General features: G+C 46.9%; 1 protein-coding gene across 4 annotated transcripts in view; it reads left to right on the top strand.

Annotated features, from left to right (window-relative positions):
- Positions 1–17,594, top strand: part of LOC118023766 (metallothionein-4) — a 34,622-nt gene that overhangs the window by 5,371 nt on the left and 11,657 nt on the right. Inside the window, exon 1 of one of the 4 annotated variants that reach the window (XM_035025175.1) lies at positions 8,699–8,730. The exons of the other annotated variants lie outside the window; for them this stretch is intronic. The gene's annotated coding sequence lies outside the window, so the exon portion shown is untranslated. Of the gene's footprint in view, positions 1–8,698; positions 8,731–17,594 lie in introns of those variants that run through there. 4 annotated transcript variants of the gene reach the window in all.

The raw sequence follows: 17,594 nt of genomic DNA, 5'->3' as shown, positions 1-17,594 counted from the left end.
GCCCCCCACCACCGACACATGTCCCCTAACTGGTAGGAAACCTGGTAAACACCATCTTAACCAGGTGATCAAGATGGATAACGAGGTAAAGTCATGTTATCATGCCAGGCATTTCACCTCTGTGGTACTTTCCCCTAAAACCCATAAGCCTTGTCTGATCATGAGAAAACAAGAGATAAACCCAAAATGAGAGATAGTCTACAAAATACCTGGCCAGTATGCCTCAAAACTGCCGAGATGATGAAAAGCAAAGAAAAACTAAGACACTGTCACAGAATGGACGAGATTCAGGACACACGATTAGGAAACACAATCCTGGATTGGATCTTGGAAGAGAAAAAGAACAGTGAGAAAACCGGGGAAGTCTGACTAGAGTTTATAGTTTGGGTGGTAATGTTGTACCAATGTCAATGTCGTGCTTTTGACAGACATACTGTGATTATGTAAGATGGTACCAACCGGGGGAGCTGGATGAAGAGTCTGCAGGAAGTCTCGCATAGTGCTAGGATTCGGGATGGTCCTGGGGGGTCGGATTGACTATAAAGGGGCACAAGAGAATTTTTGGGGATGATAGGAATGTTAAATATTTTAATTGTGGTGGTGGTTACATAGATGTATATATCCGTCAAAACTCATCAAACTGTACATTTTAAATAATTTTATTGTATGTAAATTATGCCTCTAGGAAGTAGATTTTTTTAAAAAAATTTAAATCTAAATTGAAATTGAAATTTTAAGAAATTTATCAATTTTTAAGTTACATACATAAAATTCTTCAATGGCTTCCCATTACACAATAAGTAAAATCCAAAATCCTAACTTGGCCTACAGAGCTCTGGTGTCTGTGAACCATCCCAACACACCAAGTGTGACCTCACCTCAGGTCCTTTGCACTTGGAGCTCCCTCCACCTAGAATGCTCTGCCCCCAGATCTTGTCAAGTCTGGCTCCCATACGTCAGTTAGGTCTCAGCTCAATACCTCTCTCCTCGGAGAGGCCTGCCCTGCGGCCCAGCTCTCTCGGTGTCTCCCAGGCTGCTTGATTTTCTTCAAAGTGTTTATCTCTTTCTGAGAATATCTTATTTATTTATTTTTTGACTTGTTTGTTGTCTGGCTCTCCACACACAAATGCAAGCTCTGCAAGTGTCTTGGCCACTTCGGATAGAGAAGCCCCATAACTAGCAGCTCCCCACACCCCCACCTAAAGAGAGAGAGAGAGAGGTAGAAGTCAGGCAGGCAGAAGCAGAAATAGGATTTTAGCCCTCGTAAGAACTGATCATGGAGAATGTGACTTCTATTTGCTGAGAAAACGAACTTCCTCATCCTGAATGCCTGAATCAGAGATTTGTCCATCACTGGAGAACCATAGGCCAAGTCCTGGGTCAGGCTCCTTTCATCACACGTCAAGGAGTAAAGCAGGCCACCTCTTCAGAGGAGGCTGAGGTGCTAGCCCAGGAATAAGAGCCGGGCAGCCGGGGTGAAAGACACCAGGACTGTTCTGCAACATTCTTGTTCTTTCCACAAGAAACATCCCAGCCTAACATCATCCAAGCACCTTCAGCAGTTCCTGGCACCTAGTGGGCGCTCTTGAAATATCTGGTGCGTGAATGATGGTCTGATTCAAATAAATCAATACCACATTGTATATACCTGTTCAGCAGGACCTACTACAGCACCTTACAGTCTTTTCCACCTGGAATGCTCCGCCCCCAGATCTTGTCAAGCCTGGCTCCCGTGTGTCAATTAGATGTCAGCTCAATGGCCCCCTCCTCAGAGAGGCCTACCCTGAGTCCCAGGCTCACCCTCTCTCATTACCCAGCTTTATCTCTCTCACCTTGTGGTATTGGCCTGCATAACTTCTCCCCACTGACAAATTCAAAAGAGATTGTATGGTTTTGTACTAATACACAGTGAGAAGGGATGCCTCTTTCTTTTTCTTGTTTTGCACCATGACACCCACAAGACCATGCCTGAGATTCTGGGCATGATTCCGAATATGATTCTGGGTGAGCCAGAGACTCCCAGAGAGAAGGGAAGCTATGGGGAATTGATTACCATTTGCACACAGATGAGGAGTAGGCCTTTTTTTTTTTTATAACAACAATAAAGCAATGCTGTGCATCACACTTTCAGTTATATAAAGTCCTATTCAGTAAGTTATATTTGAAGACTCTTTAGGAAAATAAAGAAAAGATTTGGTCTAGCATGATTCAAATATAATAGCCTTGCCAAACAATTCACTCAAAGAAATACATTTCGATTAATTTTTCTTGATGTTCTTTCCAACCTTCTCTGGCTTGAAGGATCAGCTTCTGATTCTGAAATACCTATGTAACTTACGTAAATTGTGACTTTTTTCTTTTTAATCTACAAATCTACTCATGACTAATGAAAAACTCCTCCTGCTTCCATCAACACCTGCCAAGCCCATGGTGGTAAATGGTGGTCATCAGAAGGCGTAACCAGGGGACACCTGGGTAGCTCGGTCAGTTGGGCATCTGCCTTCGGCTTGGTCCTGGGATCGGGTCCTGTGTCAGGCTCCTTGCTCAGCGGGGAGTCTGCTTCTCCCTTTGCCTGCCCTGCCTGCTGCTCCCCCTGCTTGTGCTCTCTCTCTCTCTGACAAATAAATAAATAAATTAAAAAAAAAAAAAAAAAAGGCGTAACCAGAGGTGTGCTGACAGCAACAAGCTTCTCTGCCAGGGCAACAAGGCCTGGGAGCCTTCGAATGATTTTGAAATTAAAGGAGGCCACAGAACCCAACAGGTAACCCAAGAGGTTAGCCCAGCACCCAAGGAGCAGAGAAACCGGCTCCCAGCCCAGCCTGCCAACAGGGTGCAGATCAAAGCTGATCACTGGAGTCTGTTCCAGTTTCCAAGTAGTGTGCTCTTTATAGCCCCCTGGAGCCATACCTGGGTGTGGGCAGCATCAGACGCTGGCTGAGGCTTGACTCAGCTTTAGTAATTACCCATTTGGGTGGGAAGCCAATGGCTGGGGCACCTGCTCTGGAAGTTTGAGTTTTTCTACCTTGGTATAAATTCTTACATCTGAAAGCACTGTGCAGCTTTGGAGATGTGAGCTTCATATCTTCAGGGGGCAGAGCAGGCTAAAGAAATTGCAATCCCGTTTCTACAATCATGGCATTTGCCAGTATGAAAGGGGAGAGATCACCAGCCCCGGCTTCTGACCATCTAGCCCCTGTTTGAATACTTCCCGTGACTGGGATGCCCACAATTCACACGATTCTCAGAAATCTCTTACTTACTTTATATTATTTACATAAATCTGTTTATATTATATATATATATCTTTTATATAAACTTACATAAGTAATCTCTTACTCGTGATACTATACTGAGCCACATATCAGTCTCTCTGTAGAAATAGATTGACTTCATGACTCTTCCCCTTGTCGGCTCTTCAGGTATTTGAAGATAGATCCTCATCCCTCCGTAGCTTCTTTATGCTGAACACCCCTAGGTGGACCCTTCAAGACTTTCTTGGAATGTGTGGGCACACTTTACTATGACTTCTTGCTTGAGGAGACTGCAGATGTGATCTATTTTGAACGCCCCCCCCCCCCCAAACGAACACAGAAGCCCTTCCCCTCACCTGCCGAATTCTCCAGAAGCGACAGCAGGAAGCAAAGATCAGGGCTTTTTTTTTCTTTTTTTTTTTTAAGACCAGACAAAAACAAACTGGCCAAGATGCTAAGGCTTGACGGGTCCCTACAGGACACAGAGGCACGTTCTCAACCAGGATTGTGAGAAACTGAACCAAGGAACTATTTACAGAGGTGTGGGCAGGACTTGGGAAACCAACACAGGGTCAGGGAGCAGCAGTGGAAGCTGTGACCACCCACTATGGACTGAATTGTGTCCCTCCTCCCCCAAAAAAGGTATGTTGGAGTCCTCACCCCCAGAACCTCATAATGTGACCTTATTTGGAGAGGGTCTTTGCAGAGATCATCAAGTTTAAGAGAGGTCATTATGGGATCATCATCCACACAGCTGATTTCCTTATAAAAGGGGGAAATTTGGATACAGACTCACACAGAGAGAATGCCACGTGAAGATGAAGGCAGAGATCAGGGACATGCTTCTACAAGCCAAAGATGGCCAACAAACCCCAGGAAGAAGGAAAGAGCATGGACCAGATTCCCTCTCATGGCCCCCAGAAGGAATCAATCCTACAGAGACCTTGATGTCAGACCACTAGCTTCCAGAACTGTGAGAGAATAAATTTCTGTTGTTTAAGCCACCCAGTCTATGGTACGTTGTAATGGCAGCCCTGGGAAACGAACGCACCACTCCTAACCCTTCCCCAGGGTAAGGAACGGTGTTTCAGGAGCCCAGTGAAGGGGAACCTGGCTGGAGCTGCTTTCACCGAGGTGGCAGCGCAAGGAGGGAGCTGAGCGCTGAAGACCCCCACCATGCTCTCCTCCCCCCCCAGTCTCCTGCATCACCTAAGCCAGTGGAAGCCAGCAGGCAAGGGAGGTGGGAGATGTAAACCGGGAATCTAACCTGGAGGGGCACATTGTCCACACTTCTCTTATGACCTCTCTGTGTGGGCTCCTTGGCAGATACGGCAGGAAGGGAACTCAGGAGGGCCTCATGTAACACTTCATCTGACCTCTGAGAAAACCATGTCCTAAAGAGGGGGTGTGACAATGCAGCCAATATAACGCAGAACCGATATTTGAATTCAACAATCTGGATTCTCCATCATGCATTCCCGCTGAATAGAGGGCTGCTGCCTGTTTCATCATTGCTGTCTTGTCCACTCATGCACCCTCACCTCTTTGGAACGCTGGCTTCTCGGAATATTTAATGTATTATTGAAGCAGTAATGCTTTGATACCCTATCAAATTAAAATATATAAAAGAATATATAACAAAGATGTGAAGAAATGGGAACCTTCGTGCCCTGTTGGTGGGAATGCAAAATGGTGCCACCGCTGTGGAAAGCAATAGGATGATTCCTCAAAACATGAAATATAGAATTACCACATGATCCAGAAATTCCACTTATGGGGATATACCCAAAGGAATTGAAGACAGGGACTCAAACAGGTATTTGTCCAACAGTGTTCATACAGCATTACTCACGGTAGCCAAAAAGTGGTAACAACCCAAGTAGCTATCAACAGATGAATGGATAAATCAAACAGATGAATGGATAAATCAATAAGATTCATACCATGGAATAATATTCAGGCCTGAAAAGGACTGCCTCCATGCTTCAACATGGAGGAACCTTGAAGATATTAAGCCAAGTGAAGTAAGGCAGACACAAAAGAACAAATATTATATGGTTCCACTTACATGAGGTACAAAAATAGGCAAATACATAGAGTAGAATAGAGGTTACCAGGGCTGGGGGGTGTGGAGGAGGCAGAATGGGGAGTTATCGTTTAATGAATATAATTTCTGTATGGGATGAGAAAAAAGTTCCGGACATAGTGGTGATGGCTAGTTAACACTGATAATGTGCTTAGTGCTACTGAATTGTATAGTTAAAAATGGTTAAAAAGGTAACATTTAGGGCGCCTGAGTGGCTCAGTCGGTTAAGCGTCTGCCTTCGGCTTAGGTCATGATCCCAGGGTCCTGGGATCAAGTCCCGCATCGGGCTCCCTGCTCAGCAGGGAGTCTGCTTCTCGCTCTCTCTCTGTTCCTCATCCTGCTCATTCTCTCTCAAATAAATAAAATCTTAAAAAAAAAAAGGTAACATTTAAGTCATGTATATTTTACCATGGTACAAAAGAATATATTTTTAAAGAATATACATTGAAAAGGAAGTCCCCCTCCCACCCCAGTCCTTGCCATAGGATCCCCTCCCTAGAGACCCTCCTGAGACCAGTTTCCTGGATCTCCTTCTGAAGATGGTCTGTGATGGCATAAGTAAGTCCTCTCCTCCCACTTTAAGGCCACAGAGTGGTATTCCTGTACAAAGCCTTTCACATAGAAAGTGTCGGACTAACATTTGAAATCAACATTTGCATTTTAATAAGGTAGAATACCTGAACTCCAAAGAATGAACTAGGAATGGTAGCATTTCAGAAAATCGGCCAAGTGTGTGTGTTCGTGAGGACAGGGTGGGGGTACAGTCTTCTCAGTCCAGCTTAACAAACATGTACGGAGGCCACACCAGGAGAAGGGGCCTTTGCTGGATGCTAGTCTAACAATAGCCAAGAGCTATAAAGCTCTCACCATGTGGCAGCTGCTATTCTGTGCACATTAACTTATTTACTCTTTGCAACAAGTTTTTGATGTCGGCGCTATTATTAATTATTCCCCTTTTACAGATCAGGACTCCCAGGCATGAAGAGGTAAGTAGCTCACCTAAGATCCCATAGCTAGTGAATGACGGGACCTGGGCTGCGCCCACGGAGTGGGGCTCTGGGGCCCTTTGCCCTTGTACAGTGTTGGTGCTGCCTCTCAGGCACGCACACGTTTACTGAATTTGACAGTGGGTCCCGGGCTTCCTACCGAGAGAGGTGTGAGGATGCCTTACACGTAAGCCCCGTGCTCGATGACTTAACAGCTGCAGCAGGGGCACAATTCACCGTAATACAAGGCAGAGAATGGACCAATCAGGGTTAAAAGAGGAACATATGGGATGTTCTGGAGGTTAGAAGAAAGATGACAAGAAATGCCCTGTGGAGGAAGTAACTTCTGAGCGTGAAGGAAACCAACATTTATGGAACAGCTACCCCGCACCAGCCACTCTGTGTGATGAGTGCTCCTGACAACGTTATCACCCCCATTTCTCTGATCAAAATAATTGAGGCTCCCAGAGATGACATTAAAGTGGGGAAGCTGGGATCCTCTCCCAGGATCAGCTATCACTCAGAGCCGGTGGCGGGGGCTGGGGGGTGGGGTGGCTTTCCACAGTGAGTTGCCAGCAAGGTGTTCCCAAGGCCAGTGACATCAGCCCTCCCCTGTTGGGCATGTGTGGGATCTTTAGTCATCTTAATGTGAATCGTGGCCAATTAACAAGCTAAAAGCACTTTGAAGATGACATTGTGCATATAAAGGGCCTGTTCCCACAGTTGCAGGCAGTGAGGCAGGACAACACTGTTTAGGGCGAGGATTGTGGTGGTGACAATGTCTCAGCAGGGCAGGAGTTCCTGGGGCAGAGGAGCCCTGAGCGAGGAGGTTGAGCTCATCCATCAGGCTGGGTTCCAGGAGAAACCTGGCTATTTCTAGAAGGATCAAAAGGAATCTCTTAAGGGCACCTGGGTGGCTCAGTCGGTTAAGCGTCTGCCTTCAGCTCAGGTCACGATCCCAGGACCCTGGGATCAAGCCCTGCATCGGGCTCCCTGCTCAGTGGGAAGCCTGCTTCTCCCTCTCCCTCTGCGCCCCACCCCCGACCCTTATGGGCACTTGCTCTCTCTCAAATAAATAGATAAAATCTTTAAAAAAAAAAAAAAAGGGGGGGGAGGCTCTTAAAAGATCCTGGGAAGCTGCAGGCCTCTGGCCACCCTCCTAAAACAACGATGTCAGTGGGGAGCCCTCCACATACTGCTCATTAAGATGGTCACCACATGCTGGCCTCACTGGTCTCTCATCAGACGTGTATATAAAAGAGCAGAAGGAGACACAAAGCCAGGGAATAGTTGTTGCCTTAGAGAAGGAGAACTGCAGGGCTGGCACAGGGGAGGGAGACAGACTTTTCACTGCCTCCCCTTTTGTTCCCTTTGAATTTTGAACCATCTGACTGTATTATCTCTTCAAAAATAAATAAAACTAAAATTTTAAAATAAAGATGGTCACAGCATATCATTGGGGAGGGACAAAGGTTACAAAGTAGCTTGTTGAATGTAATTTAATTTCTGTGTTTTATTTTTTTTATTTTTTTATTTTTTTAAAGATTTTATTTATTTATTTGAGAGAGAGAGAATGAAAGACAGCATGAGAGGGGGGAGGGTCAGAGGGAGAAGCAGACTCCCTGTTGAGCAGGGAGCCGGATGCGGGACTCGATTCCGGGACTCCAGGATCATGACCTGAGCCGAAGGCAGTCGCTTAACCAACTGAGCCACCCAGGCGCCCCAATTACTGTGTTTTAAAAATGCATGTGTAAGGGCGCCTGGGTGGCTCAGTCGGTTAAGCATCTGCCTTCGGCTCCGGTCATGATCCCAGGGTCCTGGGATTGAGCCCCACGTTGGGGTCCCTGCTCAGCAGAGGGCTTGCTTCTCCCTCTCCTGCTGCTGCTCCCCCTGCTTGTGCGCGCGCTCTCTTTCTCTGACGAATAAATAAATAAAATCTTTAAAAAAATAAATATATATTTATATATATATAGAGAGAGAGAGAGGTAAATGTGACAACATGCAGATCCGAGTAAAAGGTATATGTGAGTTCTTTGTATTATTCTTGTAAATTTTCTTTAACTTTGAAATTAATTAAAAAACGATAGAAAGATATAAGCCAAAATCTTACTAGTGTTGTGGGATTGCCACTGAGCATTTTTTTCTTTTTGCCTATCTACACTTTTCTTTGTTTCTTCCTTTCCTTCCTCCCTCTCTCTCTCTCTTTCCTCCCTCCCTCTGTCCCTCTCTTCCTTCCTCCCTCCCTCCCTCCTTTCCTTCCTTTCTTTTGAAAAAGTAGTACGGTAGAAGTAATTCACCCTTTTTTTTTTTTTATAGTCATCTCTACACCTAACATGGGGCTCAAACTCACAACCCTGAGATCAAGACGCACGTGTTCTACCAACTGAGCCAGCCAGGCGCCCCTAAGGTAAAACTAATTCAAATGCTATAGACAAGCCTCCAGTGTAAGTCTGCCTCCGGGCCGAGCAGACCTTCAGCTCCTCAGCCCCCCTCTCAGAAGTAACCACCACCATTATGTGTTTTTTGCCTCCCCTTGCAGATGTATTCTGTCTGTATACAAATGTGGATATCTAGGTAGCCTCTTCCCACTTTCCCACCACAAATGATGACATCCTTGCTATGCACACCATTCTGCACCTTGCTTTTCCTCAGTTAACACTACATCTCTTCATGATCCTTCCATATGGGGACATATGGGGCTACCTCATGTTTTTAAGGGCTGCCTAGAATTCCATTGCATTGATGTGTCATAATTCTTTGAACCAGTCCCTATTGTCATACACAGTCCTTTTCCAATCTTTTATAAGCAAAATTACAATGAATTGCACCCACTTCTTCATGCACAATGTGTAAATAAATATATAGAATAATTTCCCACAAGTGGAGGTGCTCCGTGCAAGTCCACATGCCTTTCCCATTGTGGATGCGACTGTGGTTGGCCCGCAGGCTGCGCATGCCTAGCTCCTCGCTGCCTCTGCACACACATACTTCACATTTTCGCATCTCTGCCAATCAGATAGACTTTTTTTAAATGATATCTGGTTGTAGTTTTAATTTGCACTTCTATTATTATAAGCATAAATGAGTATCTTATCACTTGCTCTAAAAGCCATTTGTATTATTCTGTCATCTCTCTCTGCATGTAGATGAGTGGTCTAAATCCTCTACCACAGACCTAGCCTTCCTACAGAGAAACCCATGGCATTAATCCCAGGCTGAGCCCTCTTTGGACCCCTCTGGGGACTGAAAAGAATAGGATCTGCATCTCCTGGTGCATCTGGACCAGAGCCATCCCAGTGACTCCAGTCTCCTTTTGGGTTTACTAGCTGTAAACCAAGGGCGATAATTTACCATGGGAGCTGGGAACGTGACTCAGCTCAGGCCCAGGCCAGCACCTCTGCCCCCTCTCTGAGCCGCCAGCAGCCGGTGCCCGGCCCAGGGCAAGCCTGTCCTGGGACTTTGCAGCGTGCCTCCTGCCCATCTTTGAAAAACAGAACTTCTTAGTCCCTCTGGGTTGCTGTTTTCTCCCCAAGTCTTTAAAAAGCTGTGGTGGGAACAGAACGCTTCATTCAGAGGAGGCCCTGAAAGGCCCTTTTGTGCTGCATCCGGTCTAGGAACAAGCTCAGTGTTCTCTGAAGGAGAAAAGACTTGGACAAAAGCTGGCATCCTGAGAACCCTGGAGGTCAGGCCCTCGTTAATTAGCCACTGGCGTCCCTGCCTCATTAGTATGCAAGTACAGGCAGAGAGGAGCTGCTGCTTCTCCAAGCTGCCCCTGGAACCACCTCCGCGCAGAGGTTGCTGTTAGAGATGGGATTTTTTTTTTTCTCCATCCAACACTTGCAGGGAGATTTCTACAGACAGGGGCTTTTTCTACCATGGGACCTGGCTGATGTGAGTCATCACCGGGCTGTCGGTCATTATCTTGATCATGCCCTTCTTGTAGACAGAGCCCAGGGTTTGGAAACAAATAGACTAGGATTCAGATCCCCACTCTGCCCCTTCCTGGCTGGGTGACCTTAGCAGATGACCTCTCGGGGCCAGTGTTCTCCTCGCAAATATGGATTTACAATAGTACCCACTGCACGGGTAATGTAGTGGTGTCTTGGGACACAGAAAATGTGCAGAAAGGGGATTTGAAGATCACAGAAGAACAGAATTAGAAGGGATTCATTTGCCAGGCTTTTCCTTTAAGAAGATCAACCTAGGGAAATAACCACTGAGTTCTAAAAAAAACGCAATCAAAAAATCCTAACATACCCTTTCGGGTTGACATTCAGAAACTTATTACGCTATTACCTTCAGGGTAAACAGTTAAAAAGTAAAATCAATCAGTCAATCAATCCTTGCGCTCACTCTGAGGGCCCCTGTGAGCAGGCTCCTATCCGCTTCCTTGCCTCGCATCCACCACTCAGCCTGGGGCTGTGTTAGGGGGTGAGGACAGGTCATCCTGAGATGGGCTACTTTGGCATGAAGAATATTTGAGCTGAAGGCGATCAAGACCCTGCGGGCTCAAGAGAAACTCTGCCCCTCCTCCAATTACCTAGAAGAATCTGAATTGGGGGTCTTTTACAGCATAAGGGTTATTACCAGAGCTAAATTTTATCTGAGTGACGTCTGTATGGCAGGGTAACCATCTAATTACTGAACATCTGCTTTTCTTCTTATGGCCCCATAAAGTGCATTCCTTCGCTCTGAAGTCCCAGGCCCCTACCCACTTCTCCCTCAGTTCAGGATGACACACATGCTTCATTTTGCCGGACTGTCTTTGGAATTTCCACGTGTGTGTGGATTCCCCCAGCCCTACGCTATTAAATGTGATTTTTTATTAACCTAAGTCAATTTAATTCTTAGTCTAGCTAGAAGGACATTTGGGGGGACAGGAATTCTTCTCCCACCCTGCCCCCTCTGACAGCTCCGAGGCCCCTGCCAGTGGGCATCTCTCAGGTGTGTGAACACTTAGAGCTCCCTTATATACCTCCTCCAGCCCCTGATCGTGGAAGCTCCTTCTACCTAGACTATCTCCCCCCACTCTCCTTTTCGCTCTGGCTAACTCCTGCTCAACTACAGGTTTCAGGTGAAGCATTCACTTATTTAGGATGGGAGGGGGGTGCTGAGGGGGCCTGAACCCCCAGATAGGTTATTTGCTCCTATGACCCTCTCTCCAAAGGTTCTGTCTTGTTACATGTGCTGCACGTGTGATTCTGACTCCCTGGGCTGCAGGAGCCACCAGTCTGCATGCCTAGAGCCAGCGCTGTGACTTACTGTGACGGGCACCTGGAAGGGCTCACGGCGTGTTTGTGAAGGAAGAAAAGGGGAACAGAAAGGAGGGAAGGAAAGGACAGGTTGGTGGGGAGACGTAAATGTACGGAGGGGCTTTCTGGAATCCCGCAGCAGAGGGCAGCCTCTTGTTCATTTCCCATCTGGGTAAAGCCCCCTGGGGATGGGGAGAGGTTGGGACAGATACAGTGGTGGCACTTGAAGAAACAAGCCCTTTGAAATCCCCTTCTGGAGCGCCTGGGTGGCTCAGTCGGTTAAGCGACTGCCTTTGGCTCAGGTCATGATCCCAGGGTCCTGGGATCAAATCCCACATTGGGCTCCCCACTCTGCGGGGAGCCTGCTTCTCCCTCTCCCACTCCCCCTGCTTGTGTTCCCTCTCTCGCTGTCTCTCTCTCTGTCAAATAAATAAATAAAATCCTAAAAAAAGAAAGAAAGAAAGAAAGAAATCCCCTTCTGAACTTTGCTGGGTACTTACTCTTAGAAGCTTCAAAGTTGTTTACAAACCCTAATTACCCCCACACGCTGTGGCCCCAGGCAGCCGCCAAACTTGGCCTCAACGTTCCTGTGTGCAAATTAGGAAACTGAGCCCCATGGTTAAGTTCTTACCTGGGCCCCAAAGAGGAAATGAGCCTGAAGGGCTGCTCGTGTTCTCAGGAAACTACCCAGCAGAGCAAGAGCTAGAAGCTGAGAGTACTTTGAGCCTCAGTTTACCTATATGAGTGAGGGGACACTCCCTGCTCTACAATTCTTTAATTCTCTGCTGTGGATTTACCCAGCCCAGAGGTTATAACAAGGCAGCACCCAGGCAGGCCGCATTTGGCCCTCAAATGTGTGATGTTTTTTTTTTCTTCTCAGTTTTCTTTCTTTTTTTTTTTTAATAGAAGATTTTGTAGAAAAATGGAAGTTTGAGGATTCTCTTGAAAGATCAGAAGGCCTGGCAACACTGGACCCACAGGTGCCAGCACCACAGGTGTGAGGCTAGCTGGAGCTGAACGGTGGCTCCCTCCTTTATTTACACGGGGCACACGTGTGCCACCTTGCCACAGATCCCAGCGTTCACCTCTTGTCTCTGACCTAGCTTCCTTCACTCATTCATGAAACCTGCTGAACCTTCTTGGCATTTGAATCAAAGCTCTTGAACTATCTCTTCCCCCTTAGTTACTGTCTCTAGCTGCATTGGCCTTTTCTGGGTTTCTTGTAAAAACCAAACTCTTTTCAGCCACAGGACCCTTGCATATGCTGTTCTGTCAGCCTGGAACACCCTTCCCCAACAACTCTCAGTGGAAGGATCACCTCCTCTGTCTGAATTGGGTTTCCTTTAATATATCTAGAGTTATCTCACGTGCCACATCACACCTCGTAATTATTCATGGGTGTGCTTACTTGCTAGTCTTCTATCTCCCCTATTAAAATACAAACTCTTGGAGGGCACCAACTTGCTTGGTGTTATTGGTTGCTCTGTCTGCAGCATGCAGCCCAAAACCTGGCGCCCCTTGGGAACTTGGTAAATATTTGTGGCATGGATGTGTGAATGAATGCATGAGTGGGACCCTGCCAGGCCCACTGGATGTCCATTCAGTGGAAAGTGGCCAGTCATTGCTATCTTCCTGCAGGGCTGATAAGATGCCGTTTTCCCAGCTTCCTTGTGGCATTCACTCAGGCCCATGTCTGCAGGCACATGTGCTCCCTTTTCCAGAAGTCCTGGGATAAAAGGTGAGTGAGAATGCTTCGGGGTGTTTGCATTCAAACCCAGATACATGTGTCAGGCAAGGACAGGTGACTAAAGCCATCAAAGAGACAGCAAGACTACAGAGTACAAAATGAGGTTTCTTCCAGGTGCAGAAAAAGAGGCCTGGCTTGAATTAAATCTATAAAGTCCCAAAGTGGATGCAGAGAGGGAGGGATGATGGACATCCAACCTCAACTATGAGGAAAAGGAGAGTCTCCCTTGAAGTTTAAAAGAGTTTAAGGCAAAGAAAAGCCACCTCCCTCAACCTACTTTATGCAAAGGACCTTGTGATTTCTTCTACCCCAAGACATAGGATGAGCCAAGAATAAAAACGGGTTTAAGAAAGTTTCAGGGGCGCCTGGGGGGCTCAGTCAGTTAAGCATCTGACTTCAGCTCAGGTCATGATCTCAGGGTCCCGGGATCAAGCCCCACGTCAGGCTACCCACTCAGCAGGGAGTCTGCTTGTCCTTCTGCCCCTCCCCCAACTTGTGTTTGCTCTCTCTCTCAAATAAATAAATAAAATCTTAAAAAAAAAAAAAACCCCACAAGAACTAAACAAACAAAAGAACCCACAAAACTACTGGTAATGCTCCCATAAAAGGAATAGGCTGTCACCAGAGGTAATGAGTTCCCTGTCACTGGAGGAATACAAGTGAGACCTTGGAAGCCATTTTTATGACTCTTGTACATGGGATTCTAGCATCAAGTACTGCTGAGGTTTTTCACTTGATGGTTGTGAATAGGAGAGTGCTCAGACCCTCTGACATTGTATGCAAAATTTTTTCTGGATGAGCATCTTCTTTTTCATTATGCAAAATGTTGATAAGTTTTTTAGCTCTCAAAAGGGTTTATGACTCAAAAAAGATTGAGAGTCATTGAGAGGAACTGATGAGGGCACCGTTTTCCCAAACTGGCTACATACCAGAATCATCTGAGGAGTTAAAAAAATATGAGACCCTCTCGAACTCCCACTCCAAGTTCACTGCATCAGAATACCCCCCCCAAATTGTGTTTTTTAAAAGGTCTCACTGGGTAATTCTGATTACCTCAACCAAGCACTGGTCTGAAGTCTCTAAAAAATAGTAACCAAAGGCCTCGGTGAATTTTAAGCACTTTTGCACCCCCAGAGCTTTAGAGTTCCAAGACAGAGGTCACAAAACAGGGCCCCATGGGCTGCTCTGGCTTATGAGTGTGTTTTTTCAAGAGGAGGGTATTTAAAAATAATAAACAACTTTGGTCAATGGTTAAAAATTGGAATCGTTCACACACACACACAATTCAGACTTCCAGCATCTCCTATAAAATGCAACACATTTCTCCTATAAATCCCCTAGAAAAGAACTGACAAAATTAAACCCTAATTCCCCAATCTCAATATTCCGCTGAAGCTTACTGTGTTTGCCACAGTCCCCATCACTCCCTGTTACGCACAGTCAGCTTACTTTGCTCTTGTGAGTTAACTGCCTAGTCCCTGCAGGCACTTTAGTCGGAGACCCCTATTTGAAGCTTCCCCAGAAATTCAACAGCTTGAGAGATTGTTGACTCCAAGGTGTTTCCCAAAATGAGACAGAGGCTGTCTGTTCCTGGCTGAGCTGGGAACTGAGGGGCCGTTAGGTCTGCACTTTCCCCAGCCCCCTGCCTCCCACCCTGCTGACATCTAGGAGTTGTCCTTTAACTCTGTCCAGCACTGGGCCAAGGACTTCAAAGCCACATAAGATCCAAACTGAGTTGACACTAATCCTCTTTGGCCTCAGCCTGTTTTCCTGTGCCAGGCAGAAACTTCCCGCCTCTGCTCGCTTCCTATTAAAATTAACAAGCGTTGCAGGCAGGCATCAAAGGCAGGATTGTGTCTTTAATATTCCAGGCAGGCCCAGGCTGTGATTACAGCCCCTCCCCCGTCTTCCTCTCTTCCAACTGAATTGGGGAAAATGGTTCGGCTGAGAGTGCCAGAATCAGAACATTGGCCATCCTTGTCTGTTTGATATTTGCACCAAGGAAAATTCCAGGGCCAGCAGAACATCTTCACAGCAATTTTCTTCAAAGTGCCCTGCAAAAACTGGCCAATTATTTGTAAGAGGCAGCCTTAGAGGGGTGTGTTATTATCCCTATTTTACTGGCAGGGACATGGAGGTCAAATGGCCTGCCCCAGGCCAGTGAGAAAGAGCGAGAGCGAGAGAGAGCGAGATGGATGGAATCAAAGCAATGGCACCCTCCTTGTCCATCTGAGGCTCACACAGACCTGTTTCTGGTCCAGAATTCTAGCACAGGCTTTCGTGCCCAGCCAGGCTGTTGTGACCACCCCTCCCGTTCTCACGCTGGACTTCCCAGACCTGAGCTGCAAGAAGACAAGAGGTCAGTAACCCTGCAAGCACTGAGGAGGCGCCCAGCTCTGTCATCAACTCATCTACCACACAGAAAATGACTGTGGTGGCTAATTATTCTTCTCTACAACCCTCAAACTCTTGTCTTTGTTTTTTTCCTCCATAACTTTAATTGGGAATGATCTGATTATCTTCAGAGAACCATGTATATCCTGGAGTAATCCACAAATGGAATAGTGCACTATGGTCCCGAGTTATTAGCGGAATCCGGACAGGGGGGAAGGGGCTGGATGGTTGCAGGCTTGGTCCCTCTCCCCGAGACACCTGTTCAGACAGAAGTTCACAGACATCACCACCCCGCCAAGACTGTGGAACTGGAAGAAGCTTTGGGGGTCTGGTGAGCCCACTGTTGGCAGAGCTCACTGCAGGGGCTGCAGGTCCTGATCTGCTATATTCCCACCCATCTCTTTGGAGGAAAAGCATGGCCAAAAAGTGCCTGCAGACAGTGAACAATTAATGAAGTTTCTGGAAAAAGTGGCTTTGATCCCAATGCTTTAAATACAAACTGCTTTTCTGGGACTTTGGCTGAGGGGGTCGCCCCTCCAGAAATCATAGAGCCAGGCATCTTCCCAACAGCTGTCTCTTTACCAATTCCCAGAACAGAATGGGGAGGGACCGAATGGTGATCTAGCTATGGACACCTCCTCGGCATTTTGGGGAAACTGAGGCCCCGGCAGAGAAGTGCACTTGTGGGTGAGTGACACCAGCGAGTGAATTTAGAGGACTCCATTGCCCTGAGTCCCAGGCCAGTCTTCGTGCCTTAGGAGAGAGAAAATACAAGAGAAAAAGTGAGATGTGTGAAGGCAGAGAGGAATGAGAGAAGAGGAGGAGGAGAAAGGACACGAAGGGGAAGGAATGCAGAGTGAGAGAAGACAGGGAGGGGAGAGGCATGCGCAGGACAGACACCCTGCTTTATTTCACCGCGCGGGCACGTGGTTCTGTGATGCCCGCCAGTGGTCTTTCTTCTCGGCATTTCGGCTCCCCAATTATACCATAAAACCTTCTTTGTACCCCTGGGTGAGGCATCTGGCATCATGTGGGGCCCTAAGCGGTTGCTTCATCCGAGCAGGTGGTTCTAGGAATGGCCACACTTGATAGTCCAAATAGGAGGTTTCCAAAGCCCAGGGAGGTTTTTTTCCTCAATGTATCACTTCACCCAGCTGATCTGCACCTGGGAGTGTGGGGGGGGTGGATGATAGGCGAGGCACTTCCCCACTCAGAGCCTCAGGCTCTCTATCTGTAAATGGGTTTGAGATGGAGAGGTTGTTTGGACCACATTATTGCCCTTACAGCCCTGGCGTTGTAGAATTATGTTAATTCCAGTTCTTCTGCTTCCCTCTTTCTTCAGGTATTTCTGAGAGGCATTACAGGGCAAATCCAGAACCCCTTACTATAAATACATTTCAATGGGAAGGAAGGGTTTCTAAACAAAGGGGATAAAGCGCAGAAGCCTAAAATGAATTCTGCCGACTTGACCATTCCCCCAGGGGGCTGAGTGACTGCAGAGAAATCAAAGGCTCAGGATGCTCCAGGCTGCCCCTCCACTCCCCACCAGACCCTGAGTGTCCTTCCTGGGGACATACCAGAATGTTCATCTTCTTCATCACCCAAGGTCACTTTGAGCCCTCTGAGTGGGGAAATTATTAAAAACCAGTGACATGGAAAGACAGATGCAGGCCGTGTGGCAGAGAAAGTGATATAAACTGGTCCCAACATCAGATCAGTTAGTGCGATGCCCCACCGAGCTATCGTGGAATGCAGTGTGTTAGCAAGAATACTGGACCATGGAGAGGCGACCCAAATAGCCAAAAATCTTTTTTTTTTTTTTAAAGATTCCACTTATTTATTCATGAGAGACAGAGGCAGAGGGAGAAGCAGGCTCCC

This window comes from Mirounga leonina, unplaced genomic scaffold (assembly GCF_011800145.1).
Source record: "Mirounga leonina isolate KUSES-001 unplaced genomic scaffold, KU_Mleo_1.0 Mir_180, whole genome shotgun sequence".
NCBI classification, from domain to species: domain Eukaryota; kingdom Metazoa; phylum Chordata; class Mammalia; order Carnivora; family Phocidae; genus Mirounga; species Mirounga leonina.
The sequence above is the reverse complement of the archived record's forward strand: the minus strand, read 5'-3'. Positions and strand labels throughout refer to the sequence as shown.